The sequence below is a fragment of the Aquila chrysaetos genome, chromosome 13 (assembly GCF_900496995.4).
Source record: "Aquila chrysaetos chrysaetos chromosome 13, bAquChr1.4, whole genome shotgun sequence".
Classification (NCBI taxonomy): Eukaryota; Metazoa; Chordata; class Aves; order Accipitriformes; family Accipitridae; genus Aquila; species Aquila chrysaetos.
In genome coordinates this window covers 26,919,931-26,937,749 of record NC_044016.1, presented here as the reverse complement: position 1 = coordinate 26,937,749, position 17,819 = coordinate 26,919,931, and the positions used below count along the sequence as shown (strand labels likewise).

The following is a 17,819-nucleotide window of genomic DNA, read 5'->3' as shown; positions in this document are numbered from 1 at the left end:
GAAAACTGAACAGATTTTTGATCATCTATGGAGTTATGCAGCTGATGTTCTGCCTGGAGAAAAACCATTAGAACAGTATGACTAGTACTTCCAAGCTCCTCTGAAGAGAGCTAGCGACTTTGGACAAAAGCTAATCACAAGAAGATATAAATATTGAATGATGGCTAAGTACCCGTTTATCCATGAGCACAGCTGTACCTCTGTCTTCGCCCTGCAAACTATAGCCAGACACAGGACAGGTAATTTAAAAGCAATTGCAAAACACTATGGCTTCATAGGGATCTATATATTTCTTTCATAGACATTTCTTTGAAGAAAGTTTCTCCTAAATGATTCCCCAACAGGAATCATGGTCAGACTACTTTTTCAAGACGTCTGTACAAACACACACACAAAAAACCCACCTAGTTTTGTCTTGAAATGACCAATATTCCAATCCCTCTTCAAGGGCTATACATGAATATTTATCATCTGCCCTTTATTTATTTTGTAATTTAATTAACAAATGGGTGAACACTTTTGAAGGCTAAAGTAAACAGTGGTTATCAGTGAACAGTTCACTTAGCTGCTCAAGTGGTTTAATGGCTCTCAAGATGCACTCTAGGTGCTCTCTTCTAACTGCATTCCTTCTACATAATCTGCTTAAAGATAGAAAAACATTTTAGTCCATACTTCTTAATACACATGTGCTTACTGAACTGCTTTGAAAGAGGAATCTTCCACACAAAAAATACTAAAACACAGCAGAATATTTGAAAAGAAAAAAACACTTCCACAACTTCTAACTTGACAGCCCTGCGTTTTTGGGTTCTTTTAAAAAGCATATTTTACCGTATAAGCAATATTTAATTACTTTAAAGATATGTGGAGTGTATGTTTATCAATAACCTCAACACAAGCAAACAACAGGAAATTTACATCTGAAATTCATTAATTCAAGTGAAAAGAAATTCCATGAGAAAGGAGAAGTCCAGGCAGGCTAAACAAACCACAAGATATCCTGACAATTTAATGAAATGGAGCTGCAGTACTTAAAAAAGCAGTGGATCTGCCATAGAGAATTAATCAGTTTGTACCCTGCTTCCTGCTGAGTTAATGTAAGCTAAATTATTATTTTGCTTAAATTTACACCCTTTTAAGTTGAAAAACATGTTCTTTTAGGATCTGTTTATTAGACAGTAAGAAGAGGTCTCTAATTTAAACCATTGCAGTGAAGAAAGCCAAGCAATTCCTACTTCATTTTAATTGTAGTCAAAGTTTTTAAAGCTACTTGAGGAAAGAGGCACTAGAATATGTATCTCACAGATATACACAGATAATAAAAACATACACACACACACACACACAATACAAATTTAGAATCAGTTTTAGGTTGTTGGGCTCGCTCTGCTTTTTTAATAACTACCAAGAGAATACACCCAAAAGATGAAATAAGACAGCAGTACATTCCTGAAGCACATGAAAATGTAATCTGATCTTCATGCAAAAAGCACCCTCATAACATGCAACTCTTTAATTAATGTTGTATTTAATAATACACTGGCTAACAACAGTAACAAAGAATGCTTAATGAAGGTTTGTTTAGAACACGACCCTCGCGGCTGGCTCTATTCACCTCTGTACTGCAACCTTGATGATTTTTCTTTTTTGCCTTTGACAGCTAGTAACAAGAATCCTGCCTTCAGGACATTCCACAAATTATGTTTATTCTAGTGATGCAATGTTTGTAGTTTTGATACTGCTGAGGAGCTTCACAAAGAAGAGCTTTCTAAGAAACCACATGAGTAGTCAACAAATTCGTGTTAGACAAATGTATCACTCAAAATTTGTAATTTTTTTTATTTCACCTCAGAACTCAAACTCTCTCTTCAAACATACACTTCACCTCAGATTTGATGGTTGCTATTGTTATTCTCACCACTCGTAATCCTTAAGCATATGGAAATTTAGCAAGTCTTGAAAAATTATTCAGTAACTTAAAATTAATCTTATTATTTAAAAATGTATTTTTTAAAAAAATCACTTTTGCAAAACATCTACATTTTTCAATATGTAAATGGTTTTAGAGGTGTGAAGGAAATGTCTTTAATATACAGTGCTGATAAGCAACAGAAACCTGAGTTCAAAAACTTGCTTCCTTAAAAGAAGCAACAGCTGCCACACAGACATAAGTGAGATTTAAGGGAAGGGAGGGGGGGCAACAACCAAAACCCAAACCCCCTCCAAGCAGAGAACACCAAAAATCTGCCTCTTGTCTGTGTCATCAATTATCAGTTTACTAAAATGGATTTAAGGGAAATAATGCACAAATATTGTTCTCCCATCTTTTTTCTTTTTCTTTCCTTTTTAAGGCACTTTTCTGTTAAATCAAACTCCAGTTCCCCTGCACTACCATTTAATAAACAACAGGGGGGGGGGGGGGTGGAGCGGGGAGAAATGAATTTATCTAAGAGCATTAAACAAAATTATATAAAATAAATAAAACAAGCATATGCAATTTTTCTTTAAAAGAAACAACTGCAATTAATGTCAGGTCAAGTAAAGTATCACAAGTAATGCCAGTGGTTTTGAGATTGAATTTACTTACCTTGGCCCTCTGAGGGCAGTGTTACCTAACACACGATTAGAAGCATCAGCAGACTATTTGATTAAGTCAGTAGACACTAGTAAATGTAAAGCACTTCTGTTAAATATTTATTTCTGATTTCATGATAACAAATTTGAAATACAGTTCAAAGCCACTGTAAAAAATAAATGTTTAAGAAACCCTAAAAGTATACCTGTCCTCACAATTCGATATATGTCCTTCAATCTAATGTAAATGTGTAATTCAACATTATGCAGAAGATTTGACAAAATCCTATTGCATACCAAAAAATTAAGTAAAACTGTGATTTTTCCTAATGTGCCTTAGCATTTTACAAGTTATTTTTATTATAAACACCCTCCCAAGTATTTGCCGGCAGTTCAAAGAAAAGCAGAATTTGGAACTAACGCTTTCTGATTCTGTCTTTTATACTGTGAGACAGTGATTATTTATTTATACTAACTGTCTTCCCACAGTTCCCAGTAATGCTAAATGACATTTTGAGCACATCTGTACTTACATTAGACAAATGAATTTTTCCAGTCACAACTGGGAAATAGGAAATATTTCATGCTATGCGTGGGCATCGGCTTATACCACAACTAAGCTTCCACTAAGTTTCCTGCAAATTGGGGAATTAAGGTGAGAAAGTTCAAGTGCCCTTCACTGTCCGTGACATCGCAATGATCCAGTGCAGATATAAAGACTGGTCAATTTATGTTCAGCTATTCACAGCTGCGTGGCCAGAAACCAGTGAAAACCACACAGATGTTAAGATTTTGCAGAAGGCGGCAAGCAGCCTCAGGAACAAGCTCTAGAAGTTCCTCAGCTGAGCAAGAGGAGAGGAAAGCAGGGATAACCCTCTCTCCTCCGTGCCAGCCAAGATGCACTGAAGAGCAGGTGGGATCTTTTGTCCTGGAGCAGCAGTAGGCAGTGATCAAAGACAAGGGCTCCTACTAGCAAAACAGAGTACGTCCAAGCAGAGAGGTGCAGTCACCAGGCAAGGCGAAGGCACAGAGCGGCTCTCCATGCTCTCAGCAGGCACCTCTGCCGCGAAAGTGACAGGGAGGACCAACCTCCTCAATGGAAAGTCTCTCCCTGCTCTTACCGCGGGGTTTTCTCCCGCTCAGGTTCTGAACGCAACCTACGAATGTGTTCCAGCTAGAGGCTCACTAGGGTTCAAACCACCAGCTGCCCTGACTTTTTCATTACGACTATGGGAGTGAGTCACTGTCCTGTCTTGTATAAATGCAGCAGTACTTCAGCTCCTGCTGTTTATTCAACCCTTTCCTGTGACATTAATCAAACTTTTCTCTAAAATATCAAAAAATCTAGAAGAAAATATTCAGTAACAGAGAGACATACCACTATTTAAACATAAATGCAGTTTTCAAACTGGGCATCTACAATATCCACACAAAATTATTGATGTGTTTTGGCATCTCATGGAAAATAAATGTTCCCAGCACATACTCAATTTTCATATGCACAAAATTTTGTCCTTTTAAAAAATCGTACCAGAAATCCTTAGTTAGCTGACATCCTGACAAATTGAGAATTGACCTTTACCATGTCCATTTTGAGCCAACAGGAAGAAAAACTTGCCAGTTTCAACATCACTCTCACTTCCCCTTCATTCTTGAAGGATAAGAATTAGAACAATAAATAAATTAAATAGAAGTTGATATTAGCACATGCTGTCTGGAATAACAGAGTCCTGTATTACATCAGCATCCCTGAACAACAAAGGAGATTAATATTTTCTAAATATGCCTGCTATTCAGGAATGGAAAACCAAGGTCTATATCCTGGAAATATTCAGGGACACTGCTCACATTTTCTAAATTTCTCTACTGCATAAGGCTTTATAGGATCAAAGCCCAAAATCCTACGCTATTTAGGTGCTCCTCAAAGCAGTTTTGCAGTTTTTAAGTGTGTTGAGATGTATTTGAGGTAAATGCAAAAAAAAAATTTTAGAATATCGTCTCACATATTTTTGTTTATAGCTAAAAAACTTCACATTCTCAGTACTTTTAAATATTTATAATTTTTTACATAGGACTATCAGCATCAAGTGGTACTTTGTATAATAGAAAAAATATGACTTTCCTTTCCTCTGTCTTCATCAAGTGCTAGTAGGCCAAAGGATCTTTTTCAGATTTTGAAAATATTTTAAGAGTAGGACAAGTATACAAATATTCATCTATAAATTACACTGAATAAGACAGTCAGCTACAGCAGCAACGATTTAAATTCATGTACTTGGTACAAATGTATATATTAAATCAGACAATTAAAATGTAAATGCTTTTTACATGTAGCTAAGTTGAATTCAACATCTTCTTATATTCCCTACTTAAAACATTTTGAAAAACAGCCAACTCCAGTTTACACAAGAAATCTCAAACTTTCCATTGTTTGCAAAAGAGTATGATAAGTTTGACAATACCATCATCATTCAGCTGAGTTTCTTTGACAGGTTAATGTGTTGTCAAAAATTATGTGACTTTCCCCTCTTAAAACGGTGTATTTGCTAGCATGTTTTCACAAAGCAAACTCTCTCACTTTTAAAACTGGCACATTGCAATAATTTTAAAATAGCTTCTCTGAACTTCCTCCGTGTCACTAGGTGTGCTCCTAGCCTCAGACCTTGCCAGGTGCCAAAAAGCTAGCACCAACATTGTTCATCTACATTTCTTCCTCAAGCACCCCGCTAAAGTCAACCTTTTTGCTTTATCATTTAGCCCACATGATTTGCAAAGAATCAGTCCAAGATACGCAGAAGCATTCCTCAAACTGCTAGAGTCGAAAGAACAGCTCCATTACTGCTGTACACATCAGGAGAACTCTTTGGTTGCATGAAAAGCTTCACGATAAGCAGCAATGCAGCACTACTCAGAGGAACTTGGGCTTCACACCAGCAATGACAGAGCACAGAAAACGGCACAATTCTGTGGAGAAGAACCAACAACCCAAGAGGCAAAAAGCAATTCTCCATTTGCAGTGCTGTTGACCTCTGTCTAGGCTCAGATGCAGGTATCGGTACCTGGGTAGGAGGCACCCACACCTGAATTTTCAGTCAAAATTAAGTTGACGTAATCCAAAACTGACTTCTTCCACTCTGCCACAGTGATGATAAGAGGGGACAGCAAATGCTCCCATCAGTAGTTATTGTTATCAATGACGTACAGACCTGATGCTTATTAGACCTAAGAGGGAAGACACAATAAAAAGGGGTTCCTTCGCTTTTGTTGAGGGCTTGGTGGGAAGGGGTGGTTAGGTTCATTCAGATAATATTTAAGTCATGATGTGACTGATCAAAAAACCCTGTTATATACTGATAACTGGAAGACATATCTGCAGTCCACAGCCATAGTGCACCTCAACCACTATTTCATTTTCCATTTTTAAGTTCAGTACAGATATCAGAATGTTGAATTTCACATAATATTAGAGAAGAAAATTCGTTTTTTTTTAAAGTTTCCATTTTTACCTTTAAAGTAAGAGATCACCTGGGTAAGACAATGCTTTCGTTTAGCCTTTCTGGGCTAACTTAATTTCCCTCCATGCTTGTATCCTTCTTCACATTTCTTTCACATTATCCTGGAAACTCAGCAGCAGCAAAAATCACCGAACAGGAAATAAGAAAGGATTTTAGTGGAAGAAAGAAAACTGTATTCCTATAGAGCAATCCCGATTTGTCAAACAGGAAAATATAAGTTATGCCTGACCAGCTCCTTGCCTTCAGAGAAAGAACTGAAAATAAGATCAAGTGTAAAAGAAAATTAGTTGCTAATCTCACTCTAACCCCTAGCATTTACTTGTCTACTATATAATAGTAGACAATCACCAATTGGCACTTTCTGCATAAGAAAAGCTCAGGATGCAATAGTAGGGGTATGCAACGTTATCAGTCTTGAGGTAGACAGACCAAGCTATATAAGAACTTGTGCAGTACCTGTCCACCAAATGTCTGAGGCTGAAATAACTGCATTACTCTTTCCACTTCCACAAGTACCAAATTTATTAAGTTGTTGGGGTTTTTTTTAAACCCACCACACGGAGAAATCGAAAGTTTTCTTCCCTACAAGAAAAGGCTCTTTTTAGGAATAAACAACGGAGGGAGGGAAGATATTAAACTCCTGAACTAATTAGCAGAAGTAAAGGAGGCGGTGGGGGACAATGATAATTAATATGTACCCTCCTCCTAACCAAATCTCCACGTACATTCATTCTGTATATGCACACACAACAGCAGCATCATAAACCGTCTCAAGTTCTTGCCATTATTCAGTTCGACATCTGCACATGTTTATGCGTCTCTCCAAACAACCTCTTGAACACCCTGCTGGAGCTGTCATTTTTTTCTTCTCCCTATCTGGCAGATGGCAAGTCAACAATCGGCATCAACAGCAGCCGAATATCTCCCCCCTCCATCCGACCCCCCTAAACAGACACAATAATAACTTCTTTGTGCTTCCCCACAATGCAGCTGCTTAAACCATTTCGCTACAAGGCTGCTTTGCCTTAATAAAAAAAAAAAAAAAAAAAATCCCTTCTGTCAAGTCTAAAAAGCAGCATAATGTTAAGCAAGCTAAAGCCACAGCACAGCTGCAAACGGGCAGACACATTGACAGCTCCTCCCTTAACAAAGCCCTGTGAATTGAAGGGGGTTCATCTGAGGCTCACACAGTAATTAGTATAAAAAAGTCCGACAGCCCCTATTATGCTAGGAAAAAAAAACTGGACAGAACTGGGCTGCTGTTTTGCGTCAAGAGTTCTGCTGCAGAGTAGATAAATCATGTTGGGTTTTTTTCCTCTCTTTTTAAAGACAGTAATAAGGAGGATGAGAGAAGCTAATTTGAAAACTTGGACACAGTAATTGTACCATATGGTGAGCATTTATCCCTTCTGAAATACACGCTAACAGTCACTTACATGCACAGTGCTTTGTTTTACAGTTGTTATTCTCTCTACCATATTCATAAAATGGATCTGAATATCCGATACTCCAGAGAAGTTGGGTGTAATTAGCAGCAAAACTGCCTCAGCTTAATATATTGGCCTACCATAGCAATCTAGTTAATTGCAGAAAATCCCATGCCCCCAAATTTTAATAGTGTCCACTTCAAGGATTTTTTTATTTCTCTCAAACTGGCTAAGTATCATACATAATAAAGTTCAGAGAAGTAATTTATTGACACTAATACTCCTTGATACTGTTGGCTCTAAAACACATGAGCGGGAGGTATTTTCCTTTTCATCCATGCAGTATAGAGGAATTAATTCAAGAACCATTTAACAGTAACCATAAAATATTTCAGTTCCATCGTACTTGGGAAAGAAATTGCTCCGTAAACTTAAAGGTGAAACTGAACTTCAGCACGGGACACGGGAGGGAGACAAAGACTTCAAATCCACTCCCCCACCTCCACGCCCATTTTCTTCCTGGATCCTATTTTGCAGTATTTTTGCTAGCAATCCAAACGCTTCATTCATAAGGACCTTCAAAATTTAGAAAATATACCTTCCAACCCTCAGGGTCTGCTTGCTTTTTACCACATAATTCCAGCTTTTCACCCTGTTGATGCCACCAAATCATCCTGGAATCACAGAAGATAAGGAACCAGTTGGGTGGAGCTGGGAAAATGTAGGTTTCTTTAAATAAAGAAAACACTGTAGTTAAATGACAAAATTAATAAATCTTAGAAGTACTGCTTACAGCAAATAAGATATAGTGAACTTCCAAGCAATGGAAATAAAAAAGTCAAGAAAAATAAAAGACGAAAATTTGGTGAAAAATTAACCAGACAGAAAATGAAGTCTGCCACTGAGGATAATGGTACTTGCAAAGAACCAGAATGGTTTCTTTCTATCGGTCTTTACATTTGAAGACGACACAGAAATCTGCTTCAGGTAACAGACAAATACTTTCAGTGTCTCTAGATCAAAAAGGAGGTATTGGAGCAGAGTGCTAGGTATGAAGGAGTCCCAGAACTGGGCAGAATACCTCCACAATTACTAAGAAATTGTAAGTGAGGTGAAAACTACTGGCAAAAACCAGCTACCCTTCAATGACGACAGTTAAACTGAAGGATTATAAATGGAGAATTATGCCCCACACCCCCAAGAACAACCAAAAAAAAGCTTAAAAAAAAAAAAAAAAAAACCCACACTTGAAAATGTCAATTGGCCGGATGGTAATCTAAGAAAACTGCTTATAATTCTGTTTTTAATCACACACTTAAATAATGCAAACTGACATAAGATAAACAAGGCAGCACTGCCTTTGAGTAGGAAAATCATGCCCATCATACATATGGGATTTCTTTAAGAATGTCAAGAAAATAAAAGGGATAAAGACTAACTGAAACAATTTATTTCAAATTTTAAATAGCTTTTATTAAGTTTAAGGAAACAGTAGTTGTGTGGATGATAAAAGCTGTGTGGTGGAACAGAACAGAAAAAGGAAACTAGGTAAAAGGAAGAGAGCAAAATAGGATTACATAGTCAAATTTCAGTCTGTGATGCTCTATAGTTCTCTGTTAGGAACACTTTTAGTTAATATATACAACAATGATCTGGGATCACCACTGCATATACTGCAAGACAGTAAAGCTATTCAAGTTTATTGAGAATGTGAAGAATTTCAGAGTGGCAAAACTATCCCAGTGAGCTGAGAAACACCAGATGAAATACAGTGAAGAATTACTTGAATTAATAAACAGTTACAGAAATAACCTGAAATACTCATACACTGTGTTTAATTTTAAATTAACCACTAAAGAACAATTAATTTAACCTTTGCTTAAGTATGCAGTACTGAGAAGAGGGAAAGAAAAATATTATCATTTGTTAAGTTACACAAATTTAGGAACACTGAAAATATTATTATTCCATGATAAACAAATAAGTTACAGTTTTGCTAACTATATTTAAAAAAAAAATTACAAGAGAACAGAAGGGCTTCAGAGACAAAACACACACACACATGAAAAAAAAAAATGGAGTTAGAGAGAAGCAGAATGAGAAGGACTGCATTAGGCTTCGGTTTCAAAGGAAGGACTACGAAAAAAGGATTTAATGACACAAATGGCCAATAGTAGAATATCAGTCATCTCACAGGAACATTTTCAGAAGAGTTCAAGAACAGATTTTCAAACATTCAGCATCTACAGTCCTAGCTGGATTCTGTAACATCACCACGCAACCAGCGGTTTGGCAACCACCCTGGCAATGCCAGCCACTCTCCCACCGATTCAGCATCCAACACCTACTAGCACCTTTAGAAAAAGCCAGCCTCCCCTTGAACGCTGTAAGGCATCTCCAAACTTGTGTGAGCACTTTTTCTTAAAAAATTAACATCTCACATTCAGGAACTTGGAGTTAACATTCAACATAGGCAGGTTCTTCCTTTAATTGCTATGCATTTTTGTCCTGGCACAAATCTGGTACCAGCCAGGGAGTACTGATGGTGAATGAAAGTCCCAGTCCTTGGCCAATTTGGTTCACCTTAAATACAATCTACTACCAGCAGAGTGCACCTGGGAAGGTGAGGAACACTTGTGAAGGAAGTGGGCAGTGAATCCCATGTCCCGCTCCACTGGGTCAGCACTGGCATCCATGCAGCTGAGGCAGATCTACAAATGATCTAACTGAAAACACACCCCAAGACAAAAGGTTTTGACCAGATCAAAACAATTTCAGCTCACTGTACAGCTAGTATCAGCACAAAGGAGAGACGGGGAATAATTGGCTGAGAGCAAGAAAGATGCAAGGGAGAAGGGGCATCAGCGTGAACTTCATGCAAGATTAACTACCGATTAATCAGACTGCTGGTCTACCTTGTGATTGCAATTCTTGTTTTCCAGTTAAGCTAGAAAATCAGGTTCAAGTGATTCAAATTTCTAAGATCAACTGCATCTCTAAGCAACAACGCCACAACAGTTCTGACACAATATTAAACCAAGAATTTCCCTACTACAATTTCACATTCTACACAAGCAAAGTATATTGACATACGTGTCCAAATATAGTCTGACAACATTTTCTTTACACATGTACACAGAAATTATAGATAAAAAATATGTAAAGTATAAAGAATATGTACAAATCTCTGTACTCTGGCAAATAACTGAAAAATCACTTAAAATTCACAATTTGAAAAAAGCTAGAAATACAATGCTTTGACATCTATTTGTGAAGTAGTTATTACATTTTAATGATATTAACAAAAACTTAGCAACTCTGAGATCCCAATATAAACTGGTATTTTGGGTTACCTTTGCAATACTTCCCATACTAGAAACAGTGCCATGAAGATAAGAACAATTTGGTCAGTAAAGTATTTTCTTAAATTTGCAGACTATAATTAAAGTAATAGAAGCTTAAAAAAAAACCTCAAGTTTTTAACCTCAGGATTCTACATATTTCTAAAATATTTCACTGCCTTAAAATGAATAAAACTGCTCATAACACCCACATAAGAATCATAATACAGTTCAATTTTGATATACATATTTTACAGTATTTTATCTTGCATTATTTTATTATGTTACAATTGCAATAAATATTCAGGCAAGTGAGATGTTAAAAAGCCTTTTGCTTCAAGTTTTTCCAGTCCTCTGAATTAAAAGAAAGCTTGACTGATAAGCAGAAATGCAAAATTCTCGGCCCTGCAATTTTACTAGCAGAGAATTTTTGTTTCCTTTTCAGTCACTTTAGAAACTTTTAAAACAGAGCTATAAATTATGGACCCCAAAATTCCAGCCACAAGATGAAACTGAAAGATGACTGACCTGGATAAGACATATAATTTTATCTATCCAATCTCAGGATGGCTTTGTTACTGTTTTTCTGCTAACAGACACACATTTTATGGCTTCTCTTCTATGAGCATACTTTTTTTTCCTAATCTGAATTACTGAAAAGGTTTTAATGACTTAGCCTCCAAAATAGTTTTGATGCAAACAGCAAACTAATAACTTATAGGATGACCTCAAACAGATCTCAGCAAATTCTACAAGTTTTTTTTTTCAATGCAGAAGTCAAATTTCATACAAGAGAAAACACTGATAATCTCCTCCTATTTCTGGCCTTTCTGAAATTCTGATTATACATATAGTAATTAACAGGCACCAAATATTTAACATTTGTGACACCAAAATAATAGGGACCAATAAGGAACTGTAATTTCCAAAAAATATATTTGCATTATTATTAAAAAATTTGATATTGTTTAGTGGATGTTTTCCCATCTAGAAAGTAAACAGCACAATTTTCTAATTAATAAAAACAAAATGGAAACTGACTTACAACACTGACTTCAAAATCCTTGTGAAAGTCTGTACTGGTGATGTCACAAATGCTGTCACATCTGAGCGGGTATTGTCTGTAGAAGGTTCAGAAATGTCCATTTTAATCAAAACATTTATTAGAGGTAGTTGTGTCTTTTGTTTTTATTTTAATGAATTACAGAATTCCTTAGGAATCATGGTTGCAACTCCCTTTAAAAACAATAAGTTAGGTAAAATCTAAATAGCTGAAATATAAGAATCTGATCTATAATGGATATAGAAACTCATTTAAGAGCGAGGGGAAATCCATACTTTATGCTTCCATCAGCCTTTAATAATAATGTTTACATAACACTGGTATAACACTCACATTTTCCAATTTGCTTAAAATGAACTACAGATTATTTCCTCAGAATACTAAAGTGCCAGTGATATAGTGCTACAAGTCGGAAAACACAATTTCTCCAAGCTTGCAGTTGTTTTTAAATTAAACTTTTTAACTTCATGATACTTCGAAGTCACATATTATCTGCCATTTCTCTCCACTGCAAAACACCAACTACTATGTAATTTTTCTTGACATAAGAAATCCTCACATCACTGGTCCAAATCCCAGAGACAGGGACACTTGTTCACTTAGATGCAAGTTGTAAGTGTCTGAAAAAAACCTTTTCCTTCCCTCCTTTTTCCCTGTGCAATCTGGGAGCATGGCAGCACCAAAAGGACCATGTTGTACTATGGGAAGGGATTTGAGCTGTGTAGGTGCCTGAAGAACTCTTAAACACTCATCTTCCTATTTAGAGCATTTATAGCATAACTATTTATACACTTAAGTTTCTTTTGATGCAAGTGATCTACATTCTATAATCATTTTATGTCCCCAGTAAAGATAACCAAAGAAAGAAGCCTTTCTAATAAAGACTTACAGTGAGAAAAATAAATTCAGGTACAAAACTTCTTAAAACATCTTTTAAAATTTCCTATCTGTGACATAGGAACAGGAACAAATGACAACGGAATAAAGCTATGCTTTTATTTCAAATTCCAAAGAGGGAGAAAAAAAAAAAAAAATCTCATGCCAGAATGAGGTATGAGGACATATGGGCAGTCTATCACCTGACTACCAAACAGCAGTACTAAAGCTGACACATGTTTGTTAATCCCGAGAGGTAAAACGCTGCTTTGTCTTCCGGGGGTCGTGCTGCAGATGAATGCCTGTTATGATGCTGATGCATTTTTCCATGCTGACGTTCCCCAGGGAATTTGAGTTCCCCATCAGGGAGAAGAGACACAAATTTTTCATCTCTTCTAAAAGTCTTCCACATTTCTGTTTACCAAGTGTGCACATTAAGAATAGCAAGCATCAGCAGCACAGCTGAAACAGTTTTAACAAAAGCTTTTCTTCTGGATGTCTACAGTTTAATTCAGTTAAATTTTATACCAAGACTATTTAGTTTTCAGTGACAGCTTGATCTTGTACCAACACATCACAGTTTGATAGGGAATGACTGAAATTTAGTGACATGATTATTGGTTACAGACAGCAAGCCCTCTTCAGACAATCCAAGATGATTAAGGGGAGGAACACTTCCCAGAGATCTGGCCATTCTCTAATGTACTTTTTATCCCTGTATGGGGCAAAATAAGGCAAGGTCAAGGGATCAATGATCAGTAAGCTACAGAAACACTCTAGTCCTCTACAAGTTTCTCATTCTCCTGAAATAAGCCTGTTTTCAGACTCCTCTAGTTCCAACAAAACCCCTCAGAGAATTTCAGGTGCAATTTTTCATTATACCTTGGCTGATTCAGCTGAGGAGGAACCCTGCCGCCTCCTCCTCCTTCCAGTCCTGCAGTCCAGTGCTTTTCCTTGTCTGATCTGCCACTTGTGCAGCTCACTAGTCCAAACGAAAAAAAAAAAAAGAAAGAAAGAAAAAGAGCAGGGGGTGGAGAAGGGCAGGAATAGGGCAGTTTCCTGCAAGATCAGATAACTGACCCCATCAGCTGGCAAGTCATATTCTTGCTAAATTCATCCCAAGGTGGCAAGGGGGTATGTTCCAGGCAGGGTCTATCTGAACCTCCTCCTTCATTAGCAGCATACCATTAGATATGATTAGGTATAAAAAGAAAACATCCTCTGGATGCTGTTTTCAAAACTTCCCTCTCTCCCTGACACACTGGGCATCTGTTTAAAGGATCCGATTATGTCAGTAACAAGTGGGAGGGCTGTATGTGTATCTATTGTTGATTGTACAAGCACCACAGCAGACAACATCCAGCTTCTTGTTGCAGCCTCTGTTTCTAAAAGGATAGTCATGCTGCCTGGTTGCATCCTTCATGCGGATTTGCTCCTTAGGTGCAAGTGCAGAAATAGTAACACTCCTGCCTTCATTTAAGGAGGAAAATTTACAGTGACTTACACAATACTGTTAGCTCTCTCTCTAAGTCTGTATTTGTGCTACCTCAAACACATTTTTATTCTTAACCAAGCAACACTCCACTCGCTGGAGAAAGTGTCTTTACAATGTCTTTAAACAACTCCATTTACTTAACATGTCAAAACAATATTAAGAAATTACTTGATTACCATGAATCAGTACCTTCACATAGAAAAGTGTAAAGGACTAATGGGCTTAACTTAGTATAATGAGAAAACACAAATACACAGCAAAGGAAGTATGTGGACACTCCACATTCAATAAGAGAGCTCTTACTCTCCATGATATTGAGTACGGAAGTGCTAAAATGGTGGCAACAGCAGTACCCAGCTAAGAAAGACAATGAAACACACTAGGAACTACAGTAATTTTATCTTTTAATATTGATACTATGTTTCTCAAACAGCATGTCAGCGGGGACCTCAGCAAAGAGCAACTGGATTTTTACTGTTTCATTTGAGTAACACTGAGCAAATCTTGGACAAGTTCTCCACAAGTTTACATTTCATTGCTAATCTGAGTATCTCATGTGCAATCCGTATAGGACGTTTTGTGATGTTTATTCATGGTATCATATATTTTAAGACAAAAAGGAACATCTCATCATTTCAGTATGACCTCTTCAAGGAAACAGGCCACAGAATTTTCCCCGCTTATGCATATACTGGTAAAAAACTATTTGTTTTTTAGTGCTTATCTTCCAAAATGTGCTCTGTCTTGCTTTGAGGGTATCAAGATGCTCTCCTTAGTATTTTTCAATCTTTCTCTTAGTCACTCTCATCTTGGTTCTGAATACATCTGGATTCAACATTCAGTCATAGACCTCCATTACTCCTTACGGTGCTACATTAAAGAGCTCTTTACGTTTCCCCATTAAGGTTCTTTCTCATGGCAAGGCAATCCCATACCCCGCAACATCGACACAGGTTCCCAGAATCTCATGTTCTAAAGTCATTCTCTCCAACACTGAAAATATTATCATTTTTCTTCTCTATTTCTCCAGGATGTAAATATTCATTTTAATATTAAATATTAAAAGAGAAACTGGAATGGAACTCATAATTCCCATCTCCCTATGCTAATTTACTTCTCTGTATTCTTACTACGCATCTTGAGAGGCTTCAAGGAAACCATTTTCTGCAGAACTTGACTAGGAACTCTCAGGAATTACAAGCACTGAAGAACACAAAGATTTTATTTAACTCAATGGGTTTCAAACTGTCATGGTTTAACCTCAGCCAGCAACTAAGCACCACGCAGCCACTCACTCACTTCTCCCCCACCCAGTGGGATGGGGGAGAAAATTAGAAGGAAAAAGCTAAAACTCGTGGGTTGAGATAAGAACAGTTTAATACAACAGGAAAGAGGAAACTAATAATGATAACACTAATAAAACGACAATAGTAATAATAAAAGGATTAAAATATACAAGTGATGCACAATGCAATTGCTCACCACCCGCCGATCAACGCCCAGTTAGTTCCCAAACAGCGATCCCCCTGCCCCCACTCCCCCCAGTTTATATACTAGACGCGATGTCACATGGTATGGAATACCCCGTTGGCCAGTTTGGGTCAGCTGCCCTGGCTGTGTTGCCTCCCAGCTTCTTGTGCCCCTTCAGCATTCTCGCTGGCTGGGCATGAGAAGCTGAAAAATCCTTGACTTTAGACTAAACATTATTTAGCAACAACTGAAGACATCAGTGTTATCAACATTCTTCTCCTACTGAATCCAAGACATAGCACTATACCAGCTACTAGGAAGAAAATTAACTCTACCCCAGCTGAAACCAGGACACAAAATTTTTTAGTTCATGGAACCCTAACATTTTCCAGCAGAAACATGGAGCTCTAAATACCAAGAGAAGTGCTGTGTCCTATACACTGGACATGTTGGCTGGGTTTTTTTTCAGTAACCTTTTGTAGACTCTCCCAAAGCATTCCACAGATCCCCCTGGACCTGCAAATAAGATGGAAACTACTATTATTACTTTTAACTACTATTAACTTATTATTTAAAATAATACTACTTCTCCAGTGGAAGATTTCTCCATCTCCCAGGAATCTATCTGAATGCTTCATGAGTAGGTTTTAGCACTGGAATGGAAGAAAGCTGCCCAAGTAAATCTGATATGCAAATATTCAACATCAACAGAAAAATATAGGTAAAAATAAGAAAAAGAGTGAAAAAAAAAAAGGGGGGGGGGGGGGGGGGGCGCAAAAGACCAGCTCAAAAGACCTTACAAACAGGGAGAAGACTACTGAAAATACTGTAAGGCCAGAAAAAATGGCTGCCACAATTCAAAAAGAAAATAAAGTATTTCTCCCTTCCTCTCCCTCCCCCCTTGCCAAAATCCACCTGGACATCTTAATGAAGAAGTTAAAAGGTGATTATAGGGAAAAGGTCAGTATTAAGAATGAAAAGCTTGCCCAAAAAATAAGGGGGAAAAGGAAAGACGATAAAATATGTCAGAACAATGTAAACACACAAATTTAAGAGAGCTAGAAAAGAATTTGAGGAGCTTCTTGCAAATGATGTTCATCATCAAAACCAGGAAGCCAGACAAGAAATCAGTGGGACTGCTCAATTACAAAAGCACAGAAAGGGAACTCAAGGATAATAAGGCCACAGCAGAGAAGCACTATGAATTATTTGCCCTGGTCTTTATTGCTGAACATACTGGAAAGATGCCCAAACCCAGACCATTCCCTGTAGTAGACAAGTGAAAGACAGATTATTTAACGTAAACATGTAGGAATTATTAGATGTCAGTAAGTCACCAAGACTGGATGACAGTCAGCCAGGAGTGTTGAAGGAATTGAAATGTCAAAGCACAAGAGGTGCTGGCCAAGGAGTAAAACCCATCACTACAAATGGCCACATGCCCAGAAGACTTATGGATTGCCAACACAACTTCAAACAAAAAGAACCTCAAGAAAGGATCCCAGAAACTACCTGCGAGTCTGACTTCTGCTTCTGGTAAGTCACTAGAGTCTATAATAAGTAAGATCACAGAGCACATGAGACGACATGGATCTGCTGGGAAAGAGCTGTGAAGGGAAAGCCTGCCTCACCAACCTGATGGAGTTCTACAAGGGGAGCAATAAACATAAGGGCAAAGGGCATCCAGTAGGCATGATGTGTTTGTCAAGGTTCCTCCCCAAATACAACTGAAGAAATTAAGTTGCCATAGGACTGGAGAAGAGGTTCTACAATCTGAAAGCTGGGTAAGGAAGAAGAAACAAACATAAGGCCTGATGGTCACTTTTCAGCATAAGAGAGTTAGGACGTCCCCCAGGGATCCACGCTGGCATCATTTTTACATGATATCTTCATCAATGACCTGGACAGTGGTGTGATCCATTAAATCTTACAGCTTACAGATGATGCTACACTGTAGTGGATAGTCAAGTGCCATGTCTATGGCATGGAAAAACAGAAGGATTTCACAAAATTGAGTGAGCAAAGATGACAAATGAACATCAGGTACATAAATGTGAG

The 17,819-nt window shown here is 37.5% G+C and overlaps 1 protein-coding gene across 4 annotated transcripts in view; it reads right to left on the bottom strand.

The window, feature by feature from the left end:
* The window catches only part of AKT3 (AKT serine/threonine kinase 3), a 161,021-nt gene that overhangs the window by 78,417 nt on the left and 64,785 nt on the right, over positions 1–17,819 (bottom strand). The window contains exon 3 of one of the 4 annotated variants that reach the window (XM_030035684.1): positions 11,903–11,978. The exons of the other annotated variants lie outside the window; for them this stretch is intronic. The gene's annotated coding sequence lies outside the window, so the exon portion shown is untranslated. The remainder of the gene's footprint in view (positions 1–11,902; positions 11,979–17,819) is intronic. 4 annotated transcript variants of the gene reach the window in all.